This window comes from Oncorhynchus masou, unplaced genomic scaffold, assembly GCF_036934945.1.
Source record: "Oncorhynchus masou masou isolate Uvic2021 unplaced genomic scaffold, UVic_Omas_1.1 unplaced_scaffold_1372, whole genome shotgun sequence".
Classification (NCBI taxonomy): Eukaryota; Metazoa; Chordata; class Actinopteri; order Salmoniformes; family Salmonidae; genus Oncorhynchus; species Oncorhynchus masou.
The window spans coordinates 98,768-113,910 of record NW_027003626.1 but is presented as its reverse complement, the minus strand read 5'-3'; the positions used below and the strand labels follow the sequence as shown (position 1 = coordinate 113,910).

The 15,143-nt window shown below is 47.4% G+C and overlaps 1 pseudogene; it reads left to right on the top strand.

Annotated features, from left to right (window-relative positions):
* The window catches only part of LOC135530535 (kinesin-like protein KIF13B), a 73,066-nt pseudogene that overhangs the window by 49,973 nt on the left and 7,950 nt on the right, over positions 1–15,143 (top strand).

Below are 15,143 nucleotides of genomic sequence, written 5' to 3'. Positions count from 1 at the left end.
CCCCTCCCCAGGGCCAGTCTGTAACCTGAACCCTGTCTCCTCCTCCCCAGGGCCAGTCTCTAACCTGAACCCTGTCTCCCCCTCCCCCAGGGCCAGTCTCTAACCTGAACCCTGTCTCCCCCTCCCCAGGGCCAGTCTGTAACCTGATCCCTGTCTCCCTCCCCAGGGCCAGTCTGTAACCTGATCCCTGTCTCCCCCTCCCTAGGGTCAGTCTCTAACCTGAACCCTGTCTCCCCCTCCCCAGGGCCAGTCTCTAACCTGAACCCTGTCCCCCCCTCCCCAGGGCCAGTCTGTAACCTGATCCCTGTCTCCCCCTCCCCAGGGCCAGTCTGTAACCTGATCCCTGTCTCCTCCTCCCCAGGGCCAGTCTGTAACCTGATCCCTGTCTCCCCCTCCCCAGGGCCAGTCTCTAACCTGATCCCTGTCTCCCCCTCCCCAGGGCCAGTCTGTAACCTGATCCCTGTCTCCCCCTCCCCAGGGCCAGTCTGTAACCTGATCCCTGTCTCCCCCTCCCTAGGGTCAGTCTGTAACCTGAACCCTGTCCCCCTCCCCAGGGCCAGTCTCTAACCTGATCCCTGTCTCCTCCTTCCCAGGGCCAGTCTCGTCGTGTTCAGGTGGTGGTCCGGTCCGTTAAGGACTCGGGCACCATGCCTCTCATTGCCACAAAAATCCTCTCTGTTTCCATCGGCAACGTGGAAGTTCGGCAGGCCCGCCCTTCGGATGAGGACATGGACAGCTATCAGGTAACACGGATTGGAATCAGTTTATGGTAGTCTGAGACATTGGGAGAACCTCAATTGTATTTCCTTGACTCCTCGTGTCCTCACTCCTCTCCTCCTTCTCAAAGCCCATTGGATTGAAATGTCAGAGGTTCCTCCCCTCTGATCTTCTCATCCAATGGGCTTTGATAAGGAGAGGAGAGAGAAAGGAATAAAGGAAATGCAGTTGAGATTCTCCCCGTGAGTTGAGTGGAGGGCGGAGGAGATTCTCCCCGTGAGTTGAGTGGAGGAAGGAGGAGATTCTCCCCGTGAGTTGAGTGGAGGAAGGAGGAGATTCTCCCCGTGAGTTGAGTGGAGGAAGGAGGAGATTCTCCCCGTGAGTTGAGTGGAGGCGGAGGAGATTCTCCCGTGAGTTGAGTGGAGGCGGAGGAGATTCTCCCCGTGAGTTGAGTGGAGGGCGGAGGAGATTCTCCCCGTGAGTTGAGTGGAGGGCGGAGGAGATTCTCCCCGTGAGTTGAGTGGAGGCGGAGGAGATTCTCCCCGTGAGTTGAGTGGAGGGCGGAGGAGATTCTCCCCGTGAGTTGAGTGGAGGGCGGAGGAGATTCTCCCCGTGAGTTGAGTGGAGGGCGGAGGAGATTCTCCCGTGAGTTGAGTGGAGGGCGGAGGAGATTCTCCCCGTGAGTTGAGTGGAGGGCGGAGGAGATTCTCCCCGTGAGTTGAGTGGAGGGAGGAGGAGATTCTCCCCGTGAGTTGAGTGGAGGGCGGAGGAGATTCTCCCCGTGAGTTGAGTGGAGGGGCGGAGGAGATTCTCCCCGTGAGTTGAGTGGAGGGCGGAGGAGATTCTCCCCGTGAGTTGAGTGGAGGGGCGGAGGAGATTCTCCCCGTGAGTTGAGTGGAGGGCGGAGGAGATTCTCCCCGTGAGTTGAGTGGAGGGCGGAGGAGATTCTCCCCGTGAGTTGAGTGGAGGGCGGAGGAGATTCTCCCCGTGAGTTGAGTGGAGGGCGGAGGAGATTCTCCCCGTGAGTTGAGTGGAGGGCGGAGGAGATTCTCCCCGTGAGTTGAGTGGAGGGCGGAGGAGATTCTCCCCGTGAGTTGAGTGGAGGGCGGAGGAGATTCTCCCGTGAGTTGAGTGGAGGGCGGAGGAGATTCTCCCCGTGAGTTGAGTGGAGGGCGGAGGAGATTCTCCCCGTGAGTTGAGTGGAGGGCGGAGGAGATTCTCCCCGTGAGTTGAGTGGAGGGCGGAGGAGATTCTCCCCGTGAGTTGAGTGGAGGGCGGAGGAGATTCTCCCCGTGAGTTGAGTGGAGGGCGGAGGAGATTCTCCCCGTGAGTTGAGTGGAGGGCGGAGGAGATTCTCCCCGTGAGTTGAGTGGAGGGCGGAGGAGATTCTCCCCGTGAGTTGAGTGGAGGGCGGAGGAGATTCTCCCCGTGAGTTGAGTGGAGGGCGGAGGAGATTCTCCCGTGAGTTGAGTGGAGGGCGGAGGAGATTCTCCCCGTGAGTTGAGTGGAGGGCGGAGGAGATTCTCCCCGTGAGTTGAGTGGAGGGCGGAGGAGATTCTCCCCGTGAGTTGAGTGGAGGGCGGAGGAGATTCTCCCCGTGAGTTGAGTTGAGGGCGGAGGAGATTCTCCCCGTGAGTTGAGTGGAGGGCGGAGGAGATTCTCCCCGTGAGTTGAGTGGAGGGCGGAGGAGATTCTCCCCGTGAGTTGAGTGGAGGGCGGAGGAGATTCTCCCCGTGAGTTGAGTGGAGGGCGGAGGAGATTCTCCCCGTGAGTTGAGTGGAGGGCGGAGGAGATTCTCCCCGTGAGTTGAGTGGAGGGCGGAGGAGATTCTCCCCGTGAGTTGAGTGGAGGGAGGAGGAGATTCTCCCCGTGAGTTGAGTGGAGGGAGGAGGAGATTCTCCCCGTGAGTTGAGTGGAGGGAGGAGGAGATTCTCCCCGTGAGTTGAGTGGAGGAGGAGATTCTCCCCGTGAGTTGAGTGGAGGAGGAGATTCTCCCCGTGAGTTGAGTGGAGGAGGAGATTCTCCCCGTGAGTTGAGTGGAGGAGGAGATTCTCCCCGTGAGTGGAGTTGAGGAAAGTAGTCACAGGTTTTTTTCAGTTGTGCACACCGTACCGAAACAACAGAAATGTTGTTCTTATTGGATAAGTTCAGATAGTACCAGGGCTGAGGTTTGAGTCTGTGTAGGAGAAGACTATCTATATAGGAGGGATAGAGCTGGTGTGTGTGTGTGTGTGTGTGTCTGCAGGAAGTTGATCTGGAGAGGTTGAGGGACCAATGGCTGACCACTCTCACTACGAGACAAGAGTACCTGGACCAGCACCTGCAGAAGATGGTCCAAAAGCCCGGTGAGCCCTGACAAACACACTACATTACACACCGAGCGTATTGATGACCTCCTCACGACACACATTACATTACACACCGAGCGTATTGATGACCTCCTCACGACACACACTACATTACACACCGAGCGTATTGATGACCTCCTCACGACACACATTACATTACACACCGAGCGTATTGATGACCTCCTCACGACACACACTACATTACACACCGAGCGTATTGATGACCTCCTCACGACACACACTACATTACACACCGAGCGTATTGATGACCTCCTCACGACACACACTACATTACACACCGAGCGTATTGATGACCTCCTCCACGACACACACTACATTACACACCGAGCGTATTGATGACCTCCTCACGACACACATTACATTACACACCGAGCGTATTGATGACCTCCTCACGACACACACTACATTACACACCGAGCGTATTGATGACCTGTCCTCCTGACTGCTGTCTCAAGTCCAGTCATATTCAAAGCCTCTGTCTGATTGCTCTGTCTGGAGCTTTCTGTTGAGCAGTTTGACAAGACTATAATCAGTGAATATGGTCATGTGTGTGTGTGTGTGTGTGTAGATAAGTCAGAGGATGACGTGGAGAGGGAGGCCCAGCTGTTGGAGTGGCGTTTGACCCTGACAGAGGAACGTAACGCCGTCCTGTTACCTTCGGCTGGTAGCGGGATCCCTGGAGCCCCCGCAGAGAGGTAGAGGGTGTGTGTGTTGGGGAGGGGGGGGGGGTGTAGCTGTGAGCTCCCAGTGTTCTGATTGGTTAATTTCCCCCTATTCCAGAGTCCCTGTTCCTGGGATGGAGACTCACATTCCTGTCCTCTTCCTGGACCTTAGTGGTACGTTCTGCTCTTTTCTCCTCTTCCCTTCTCTCTTTTCCTCTCTCCTTCACTCTCCCTTCTTCACTCTCCCTTCTTCATGTTAGAAAAACTAATTGGCAGCATTTCAGGCAGTTAAGAAATAGGTGTGCCTCCTCAATTTAGAAATGGGTGTGCCTCCTCAATTAACCTCTTGATACTACCCATCCCGGATCCGGGATCGTGAATACAGCCTCAGGCTCATTAGCATAACGCAACGTTAACGATTTCTGAAAATCGCAAATGAAATGAAAATAATATGCCTGCTCTCAAGCTTAGCCTTTTCTTAACAACACTGTCATCTCAGATTTTCAAAATATGCTTTTGAACCATAGCAAATCAAGCATTTGTGTAAGAGTATTGCAAGCTAGCTTAGCATTTTGCGTAGCATTTAGCACGCAACATTTTCACAAAAACCAGATAACCAAATAAATAAAATAATTTACCTTTGAAGAACTTCGGATGTTTTCAATGAGGAGACTCTCAGTTACATAGCAAATGTTCAGTTTTTCCTGAAAGAATCTTTGTGTAGGAGAAATCGCTCCGTTTTGTACATCACATTTGGCTACCGAACCGAAAATTCAGTCACCAAAACGTCAAACTTTTTCCGAATTAACTCCATAATATCGACCGAAACATGGCAAACGTTGTTTAGAATCAATCCTCAAGGTGTTTTTTCACATATCTCTTCATTGATATGCCGTTCGTGGAAGCCTGCTTTCCCTCAGAATCCCATGGAAAAATACCAGCAGCTGAAAATGACGCACCAATTTCGAAGGAGGACACCGGGCGGACACCTGGAAAATGTAGTCTCTTATGGTCAATCTTCCAATGATATGCCTACAAATACGTCACAATGCTGCAGACACCTTGGGGAAACGATAGATAGGGCAGGCGCATTCCTGTCGCATTCACAGCCATATAAGGAGACAATGGAAAACAGAGCCTCAAAAATCCTGCTCATTTCCTGGTTGCAGTTTCATCTTGGTTTTGCTTGTAGCTCCTGTTCTAGGGCACTCACAGACAATATCTTTGCAGTTCTGGAAAATTCAGAGTGTTTTCTTTCCAAAGCTATCAATTATATGCATAGTCGAGCATCTTTTTGTGACAAAATATCTTGTTTAAAACGGGAACGTTTTTCATCCAAAAATGAAATAGCGCCCCCAGAGTTTCTTAAGAGAGAGGTGTGCCTCCTCAATTAAGAGAGAGGTGTGCCTCCTCAATTAAGAGAGAGGTGTGCCTCCTCAATTAAGAGAGAGGTGTGCCTCCTCAATTTAGAAAGAGGTGTGCCTCTTCAATTAAGAGAGAGTGTGCCTCTTCAATTAAGAGAGAGAGTGTGCCTCTTCAATTAAGAGAAAGGTGTGCCTCCTCAATTAAGAAATAGGTGTGCCTCTTCAATTAAGAGAGAGGTGTGCCTCCTCAGTTAAGAAAGCTAAATCAAGCTACTCTATTTTCTAATTTCTATCTGACTGCTGCAGGTTCATCTACATTTTCTAAACTGTTTAATGAACTGAAGCATGGAAATTCTTCTCCTTCCCTGCCTAAGAAAGTTGTCAGACTGGCATCAGTACTGAAAGAAATGAGAAGTGATGCTTTGAAAAGCATTTTATTTTGGTAGGCTTTTTATTCGAAAGAAACTGTGTTTTAATTGACCCTGGTCAGCCAGCCAGTCAACTACCTGCCCTTCATTCAGACTCTAGTTGGCTCATTGGAAGATCAGTCAACTACCTGCCCTTCATTCAGACTCCAGTTGGCTCATTGGAAGATCAGTCAACTTCTACTGAATGTTTATTTTATCTTCAACAACGTTCTACTAGTGATGTGCTCGATGCCTTGCTTAAAAACAATATATCCTGGGGCTGATTTGCTTGATCTTTTCATGCTGCAGCTTCCTGTTGCAGAGTCATTGACACACATTTTTAATCTGGCGATTATCGCCAGAGTTTGGAAGGCGGACCGTGTGCTCCCTCTTCACCAAGGTGGTGACCCCCCCTCATGTCGATTTTTAATTATTTAGGTCGATCTTGAAATTGTCTTGCCTAGAAAAACATGTTTGAATAATTTAATCAACTGTTAGCTAAGATCTTAATGAAGACACCTTGGTCTCAGCATTGACAAAATAAAGGTTAAATCAGATGTATTTTTGGCATTGACTCTGAACCCTCTCTCTGTCTCTCTGTCTCTCTCTGTGTCTCTCTCTCTGTCTCTCTCTCTGTGTCTGTCTCTCTGTCTCTCTCTCTCTTCTGATTCTCTCTCTGTGTCTCTGTCTGTCTCTCTCTAGCTGATGATTTCCAGGACAACCTGTCTGCTCCGCTGGCTGGAGGTCTGGACGCTGTGCTGAACCATGAGGATGAGGATGAGTTCTTCGACCTGCACATCGTCAAACATTCCGATGAAGAGGTGAGCTAACTGTCTTAAAGACACAAACTGGAGCTGAAACCGACTGAGGCCCTAACACCAGTAGTGACCTCCTGGTCCAAATCAACACCCCGTATTTTCTTAAGACACTTGTCATAGATCTGAAAGGATCCGATGTTTGGAACCGGTTAATCAACGGTGGGATCTCTGCCGAGCTGCTTATTCCTATCAGACCCCTTTCTCAGGTGTATCAAAATAAAGGGGACGAGATGTTGAACCAGGCATGTATCATCCCCCTCCCCAGGTTGGTGCGGAGGCGGCGTGGGACTCTACGGTACATGACTGTCCCCAGTTGAGTCGCGGCGCGTCGGCTGACCTCCTGTGTACCTGACAGTCAGGGTCGTAGTTCAGCTTTCACACCCTGCTAACATGCAGCTGGTCCTCAGAAAACGCATCTGTGTCAACCTAGCTGGACGACAGGTAGGAGTCACACACACACACTGGACAACAGGTAGGAGTCACACACACACTGGACAACAGGTAGGAGTCACACACACACACCAGACGACAGGTAAGTCACACACACACACTGGACAACAGGTAGGAGTCACGACACACACACTGGACACCAGGTAGGAGTCACACACACTGGACACAGGTAGGAGTCACACACACACACTGGACAACAGGTAGGAGACACACACTGGACGACAGGTAGGAGTCACAACACACCAGACGACAGGTAGGAGTCACACACACACAGGTAGAGTCACTGGTTGGTGTCTCACACACTGGACCCCAGGTAGGAGTCACACACACTGGACGACAGGTAGGAGTCACACACACTGGACGACAGGTAGGAGTCACACACACTGGACCAGGTAGGAGTCACACACACTGGACGGTGGAGTCACACACACTGGACGACATGGAGTCACACCACTGGACGACAGGTAGGAGTCACACACACTGGACGACAGGTGGAGTCACACACACTGGACGACTGGTCGGAGTCACACACACTGGACGACTGGTCTCACACACACTGGACGACTGGTCGGAGTCACACACACTGGACGACTGGTAGGAGTCACACACACTGGACGACAGGTAGGAGTCACACACACTGGACGACAGGTCAGGAGTCACACACACTGGACGACAGGTAGGAGTCACACACACTGGACGACAGGTAGGAGTCACACACACTGGACGACAGGTAGGAGTCACACACACTGGACGACAGGTAGGAGTCACACACACTGGACGACAGGTAGGAGTCACACACACTGGACGACAGGTAGGAGTCACACACACTGGACGACAGGTAGGAGTCACACACACTGGACGACAGGTAGGAGTCACACACACTGGACGACAGGTAGGAGTCACACACACTGGACAGACAGGACGACAGGTAGGAGTCACACACACACACAACAGGTGGACGACAGGTAGGAGTCACACACACACACTGGACAACAGGTAGGAGTCACACACACACTGGACAACAGGTAGGAGTCACACACACACACAGGTGGACACACACACACACTGGACAGGTAGGAGTCACACACACTGGACACAGGTAGGAGTCACACACACTGGACGACAGGTAGGAGTCACACACACTGGACAACAGGAGTCACACACACACTGGACAACAGGTGGAGTCACACACACACACTGGACAACAGGTAGGAGTCACACACACACTGGACAACAGGTAGGAGTCACACACACACACTGGACGACAGGTAGGAGTCACACACACACACTGGACGACAGGTGGAGTCACACACACTGGACAACAGGTAGGAGTCACACACACACTGGACAACAGGTAGGAGTCACACACACTGGACAACAGGTAGGAGTCACACACACACTGGACAACAGGTAGGAGTCACACACACACTGGACGACAGGTAGGAGTCACACACACTGGACAACAGGTAGGAGTCACACACACACTGGACAACAAATCAGAAATATGCTCAGTAACTTGCTCCTGTATAATGCAGTTGTACATGTATTTAAACAGCAGCTTTTCAATGTTCCTTTATTTCTGGGCATAATAATTCATGAATAATTAGTATTCAGTTTATACAATGCTGATTTGTATGATGTATCTTAATTGGGTATAGTTTTATATCGTGGGTATAGGTGATGCTGATATCGTGGGTATAGTTGGATGTTGATATCGTGGGTGTAGTTGGTGTTTATATCGTGGGTATAGGTGGTGTTGATATCGTGGGTATAGTTGATGTTGATATCGTGGGTATAGGTGGATGTTGATATCGTGGGTGTTGATATCGTGGGTATAGGTGGATGTTGATATCGTGGGTATAGTTGATGCTGATATCGTGGGTATAGTTGATGTTGATATCGTGGGTGTAGTTGGTGTTTATATCGTGGGTATAGCTGGTGTTTATTTCGTGGGTATAGGTGGGTGTTGATATCGTGGGTATAGGTGGATGTTGATATCGTGGGTGTAGTTGGTGTTGATATCGTGGGTGTAGTTGGTGTTGATATCGTGGGTGTAGTTGGGTGTTGATATCGTGGGTGTAGTTGGTGTTGATATCGTGGGTATCGGTGGATGTTGATATCGTGGGTGTTGATATCGTGGGTGTAGTTGGTGTTTATATCGTGGGTATAGTTGGTGTTTATATCGTGGGTATAGTTGATGTTGATATCGTGGGTACAGGTGGATGTTGATATCGTGGGTACAGGTGGATGTTGATATCGTGGGTATAGGTGGATGTTGATATCGTGGGTATAGGTGGATGTTTATATCGTGGGTATAGGTGGATGTTGATATCGTGGGTATAGGTGGATGTTTATATCGTGGGTATAGGTGGATGTTGATATCGTGGGTGTAGTTGGTGTTGATATCGTGGGTGTAGTTGGGTGTTGATATTGTGGGTGTAGTTGATGCTGATATCGTGGGTATAGGTGGATGTTGATATCGTGGGTATAGTTGATGCTGATATCGTGGTTGGTGTTTATATCGTGGTTGATGCTGATATTGTGGTTATGTACCAGGGTTGGGGTCAGAGTCTGATGAAGAAGATGTCTCATCGCAGCACCATTCCTGGCTGTGGAGTCACCTTGGAGATCGTCTCCAACATACCTGGGGTGAGAGAAACACGGGTGTTTTGGTGCCAACACCCGTGAACTCATTTAATTTCAGTTAGCTTTGTATATAAATTCCCTTGAGGTTAAATACCTGTTTTTGGATTGAGAACTGGTCACATTAAGCAGGAGTAAAAAGAACCGAGAATACGGTAAAAAGAACCAGAGAATACGGTAAAAAGAACTGGAGAATACGGTAAAAAGAACTGGAGAATACGGTAAAAAGAACTGGAGAACACGGTAAAAAGAACTGGAGAATACGGTAAAAAGAACTGGAGAATACGGTAAAAAGAACTGGAGAATACAGTAAAAAGACCTGGAGAATACGGTAAAAAGAACTGGAGAATACGGTAAAAAGAACTGGAGAATACGGTAAAAAGAACTGGAGAATACGGTAAAAAGACCTGGAGAATACGGTAAAAAGACCTGGAGAATACGGTAAAAAGAACTGGAGAATACAGTAAAAAGAACTGGAGAATACAGTAAAAAGAACTGGAGAATACGGTTAAAAGTACATCATGTTTTGGTGCCTACATGACACCCAGAAACTTTTCAATCTCAATGGTGCCCAAACCCAGTTAGCTGAGCTCTGTTTTCATGATTTATTGCACATGTTGATGAGGTCACTGTGATATTGGCTCTTTAGATGGGTGTCCAGAAGTAAGTTGTCATATAGTTTTTGGCTCTGACACATTATTGACAATGCAATAATAATAATATCTTATACAGGTAACTGTCAAAATAACAGAAACGCCAACATAAAGTGTCTTTTTAAAGGGCGTTGGTCCACCACGAACCAGAACAGCTTCATTACACCTTGGCGTAGATTCTACAAGTGTCTGGAAGTCTATTGGATGGAAGCACACCATTCTTTCGTCCTTTGGGGTTCTGTTGATGGTGGTGGAAAACTCTGTCTCAGAAGCCTCTTCAAAATCTCCCATAAGATCTGGTGTCTGTTATGGGTTACATCGTTTTCATGCTCATCAAACCATTCAGTGACCTCTCGTGCCCTGTGAATGGGGGCATTGTCATCCTATGGGGGGGCATAGTCATGATATCTAAAATAATGGCCTGTCAGGCATTATTATACATGACCCTAAGCATGATGGGATGTTAATTGCTTAATTAACTCAGGAACCACACCTGTTTTTTTGTGGAAGCACCTGCTTTCAATATACAGTACTTTTGTATCCCTCATTTTCTCAGGTGTTTGCATTATTTTGACAGTTACCTGTATATTATCGATGCTTCTCTCCCTCCAGGATGTCCAGGGTCCAGAGGACAGAGAGATGCTGGCCAGACTAGCAGCCAGTGTGGATGTTCAGGATGTCCAGTCAGGGGACAGTGAGGCTGCCATAGAGAAGTACCTCTGCAGTGTCCTGGCTGTGGAGAATATACTCACCCTGGACCGACTACGACAGGTAGACAGACGGACAGACAGACCTCTCCACAATAATACATACAGTCGTTCCACAAAGTTTGCTGCTTCAGTGTCTTTTAGATATTTTTTGGCAGATGTTACTGTGGAATACTGAAGTATAATTACAAGCATTTTATAAGTGTCAAAGGCTTTTATTGACAATTACATGAAGTTGATGCAAAGAGTCAATATTTGTAGTGTTGACCCTTCTTTTTCAAGACCTCTGCAATCCGCCCTGGCATGCTGTCAATTAACTTCTGGGCCACATCCTGACTGGTGGCAGCCCATTCTTGCATAATCAATGCTTGGAGTTTGTCAGAATTTGTGGGTTTTTGTTTGTCCACCTGCCTCTTGAGGATTGACCACAAGTTCTCAATGGGATTAAGGTCTGGGGAGTTTCCTGTCCATGGACCCAAAATATCAATGTTATGTTCCCCGAGCCACTTAGTTATCACGTTTGCCTCATGGCAAGGTGCTCCATCATGCTGGAAAAGGCATTGTTTGTCACCAAACTGTTCCTGGATGGTTGGGAGAAGTTGCTCTCGGAGGATGTGTTGGTACCTTTCTTTATTCATGGCTCTGTTCTTAGGCAAAAGTGTGAGTGAGCCCACTCCCTTGGCTGAGAAGCAACTCCACACATGAATGGTCTCAGGATGCTTTACTGTTGGCATGACACAGGACTGATGGTAGCGCTCACCTTGTCTTCTCCAGACAAGCTGTTGTCTGGACGCCCCAAACAATCGGAAAGGTGATTCATCAGAGAATATGACTTTACCCCAGTCCTCAGCAGCCCAATCCCTGTACCTTTTGCAGAATATCAGTCTGTCCCTGATGTTTTTCCTGGAGAGAAGTGGCTTCTTTGCTGCCCTTCTTGACACCAGGCCATCCTCCAAAAGTCTTTGCTTCACTGTGCGTGCAGATGCACTCACACCTGCCTGCTGCCATTCCTGAGCAAGCTCTGTACTGACGGTCCTGGCGCTTGCTGGACTTTCTTGGGCGCCCTGAAGCCTTCTTCACAACAATTTAACCTCTCTCCTTGAAGTTCTTGATGATCCGATAAATGGTTGATTTAGGTGCAGTCTTAATGGCAGCAATATCCTTGCCTGTGAAGCCATTTTTGTGCAAAGCAATGGTGATGGAACATGTTTCCTTGCAGGTAACCATGGTTGACAGAGGAAGAAGAATTATTCAGAAGCACCACCCTCCTTTTGAAGCTTCCAGTCTGTTTTTCGAACTCAATCAGCATGACCGAGTGATCTCCAGCCTTGTCCTCGTCAACACTCACACCTGTGTTTACGAGAGAATCACTGACATGATGTCAGCTGGTCCTTTTGTGGCAGAGCTGAAATGCAGTGGAAATGTTTTTTGGGGGATTCAGTTCATTTGCATGGCAAATAGGGACTTTGCAATTAATTGCAGTTCATCTGATCACTCTTCATAACATTCTGGAGTGCAAATTGCCATCATACAAACTGAGGCAGCAAACATTTTGTGAAAATTAATATTTGTGTCATTCTCAAAACTTTAGGCCACGACTGTACATAATGTCCTATTACTCACCTCTTATATAACATAAACCCTGTGTGTCTGTGTGTGTGTAGGAAGTTGCAGTGAAGGAGCGGTTGTCTGTCAAGACCAAGTCTCCCAGACGTGCTCTCAGCTCTCCTAATGTGAACCGGGTAAGAAATGAGCTCACACGGTCTATCTACCTATACCTTAAGGCTTTAGCATGCTTCAGTTCGGCTGGCGCCTTAGCCCAACTCGTCTGGCCCAACTCGCCGTTTTGTAAAAGGAGAAAATAACGACAATAGGACTGTTTGTCCATCTTGAGATGCCGTAGCCAGTATACACTTCCTCCTAAATAGTCAGTGAATTTACATATGAACATGTAAAGACTCCTGAACATCTACCCAGACTAGTTGCATTGTCCCCCCCCCTTCAACACTGCTGCTACTCTCTGTTATCATCTACGCATAGTCGCACCCTCTCTTTACACCTGCAACTTTCTGTTGTTATCAATGCATAGTCACTTTAATAACTCTACGTACATTTACATATTACCTCAATGACCTCAAATAACCGGTGCCCCCTGCACATTGACTCTGTACCGGTACCCCCTGTATATAGTCTCGCTACTGTTATTTCACTGCTTCTCTTTAATTACATATTTTTTAAACTGCATTGTTGGTTAGGGGCTCATCAGTAAGCATTTCACTGTAAGGTCTACTACACCTGTTGTATTCAAGGATTTCACTGTAAGGTCTACTACACCTGTTGTATTCAAGGATTTCACTGTAAGGTCTACTACACCTGTTGTATTCAGCATTTCACTGTGAGGTCTACTACACCTGTTGTATTCAAGGATTTCACTGTAAGGTCTACTACACCTGTTGTATTCAAGGATTTCACTGTAAGGTCTACTACACCTGTTGTATTCAAGGATTTCACTGTAAGGTCTACTACACCTGTTGTATTCAAGGATTTCACTGTAAGGTCTACTTGTTGTACACACTGTAAGGTCTACTACACCTGTTGTATTCAAGGATTTCACTGTAAGGTCTACACCTGTTGTATTCACATTTCTGTTGTATTCAGCATTTCACTGTAAGGTCTACTACACCTGTTGTAATGTGACTAACATTTGATTTGATTTCATGAACTGAAATAAGAGCCGAGAAATGTTTCGCACAAAAAGCGTATTTTCTTTTCTCTGCACAAATTTAATTTACGTCCTTGTTAGTGAGCATTTCTCCTTTGCCAAGATAATCCATCCACCTGGCAGGTGTGGCATATCAAGAAGCTGATTAAACAGCATGATCTTTACACAGGTGCACCTTGTGCTGGGGGGACAATAGAAGTACAGTTTTGCCACACAACACAATGCCACTGATGAGGGTGCAGTTGGCATGCTGACTGCAGGAATGTCCACCAGAGCCTTGAATGTTAATTTCTCTACCATAAGCCGCCTCCGACGTCGGTTGAGAGAATTTGCTGTACATCCAACCGGCCTCAACCACAGACCACGTGAAGGGCGTGCGGTTTGTCGACGTCAACCATGTGAACAGAGTGCCCCATGGTGGCTGTGGGGTTATGTATGGGCATAAGCTACGGACAATGAACACAATGGCATTTTATCGATGGCAATTTGAATGCACAGAGATTTGATGTTTTTATTTCACCTTTTATTTAACCAGGTAAGCCAGTTGAGAACAAGTTCTCATTTACAACTGCGACCTGGCCAAGATAAAGCAAAGCAGTTGGACACAATCAGCGCAGAGTTACACGTGGGATAAACAAATATACAGTCAATAACACAATAGAAAAATCTATATGCAGTGTGTGCAAATGTAGTAAGATTAGGGAGGTAAGGCAATAAATAGGCCAGAGTGGTGAAATAATTACAATTTAGCAAATAGACACTGGAGTGGTAGATGTGCAGATACTGTGATGAGATCCTGAGGCCCATTTTTTTTATTTTTTTTTATTTTTTGTAAAGTATCTGACCAACAGATATCTGTATTCCCAGTCATGTGACATAGATCACGGCCTGATGAATTTATGTAAATTCAATTGACTGATTTCCTCATGAACTGTAACTCAGTAAAATCAATGAATTTGTTGTCTTTTTTATATTTTTCTCCAGTATAATATAACAAAATCATTTTTACGTTTTTGCCGAAGAGACCATAGTCATGCAATTTCACATCGAACTTAAATGTTTGATGCAGTATTTTTCAAAAGAATTTTTTTTCAATGAAAACGAGTCGTCTATCATTGGATGACGACAAATACGTTTTTTGAAGAATCCCTACTGTTGACCAATCACCGACGATGGGGCTTAGACTTCGGCTCCGGAATAAAACTCCAATACGAATAGAAACGTCACAAAATATCGTCATACTATATGCACCAACTCCACCAAACTGTTTCATCTGAGGACACCTCTACCATCAGCCAGCTATTCCCATCATCACAGTAACGTAATAACGTACTACTTAGTAACTGCTAGTTAACCTGTAAAGACAACAGGTTAACTAACCTAAGACTTACGCTAGCTCTCTAAACTAAGGATTTAGCTCAGCAGGCTAACGCAGTCTTGTTTGAACCCTGCGCTGTCCTGCTAACCATTCTGATCTCTTCTCTCTTCTAGCTGTCAGGATCCTGGAGCAGACAGGACCTGTCCACCAACCACAGGCTACATGACAACAAGGTGAGACGTCCCTAAACTAGGTTGATCTAGAAAAACAGACCCCCCCCCCCATCTGTACAGCAACAACTTCTATAGTTTGG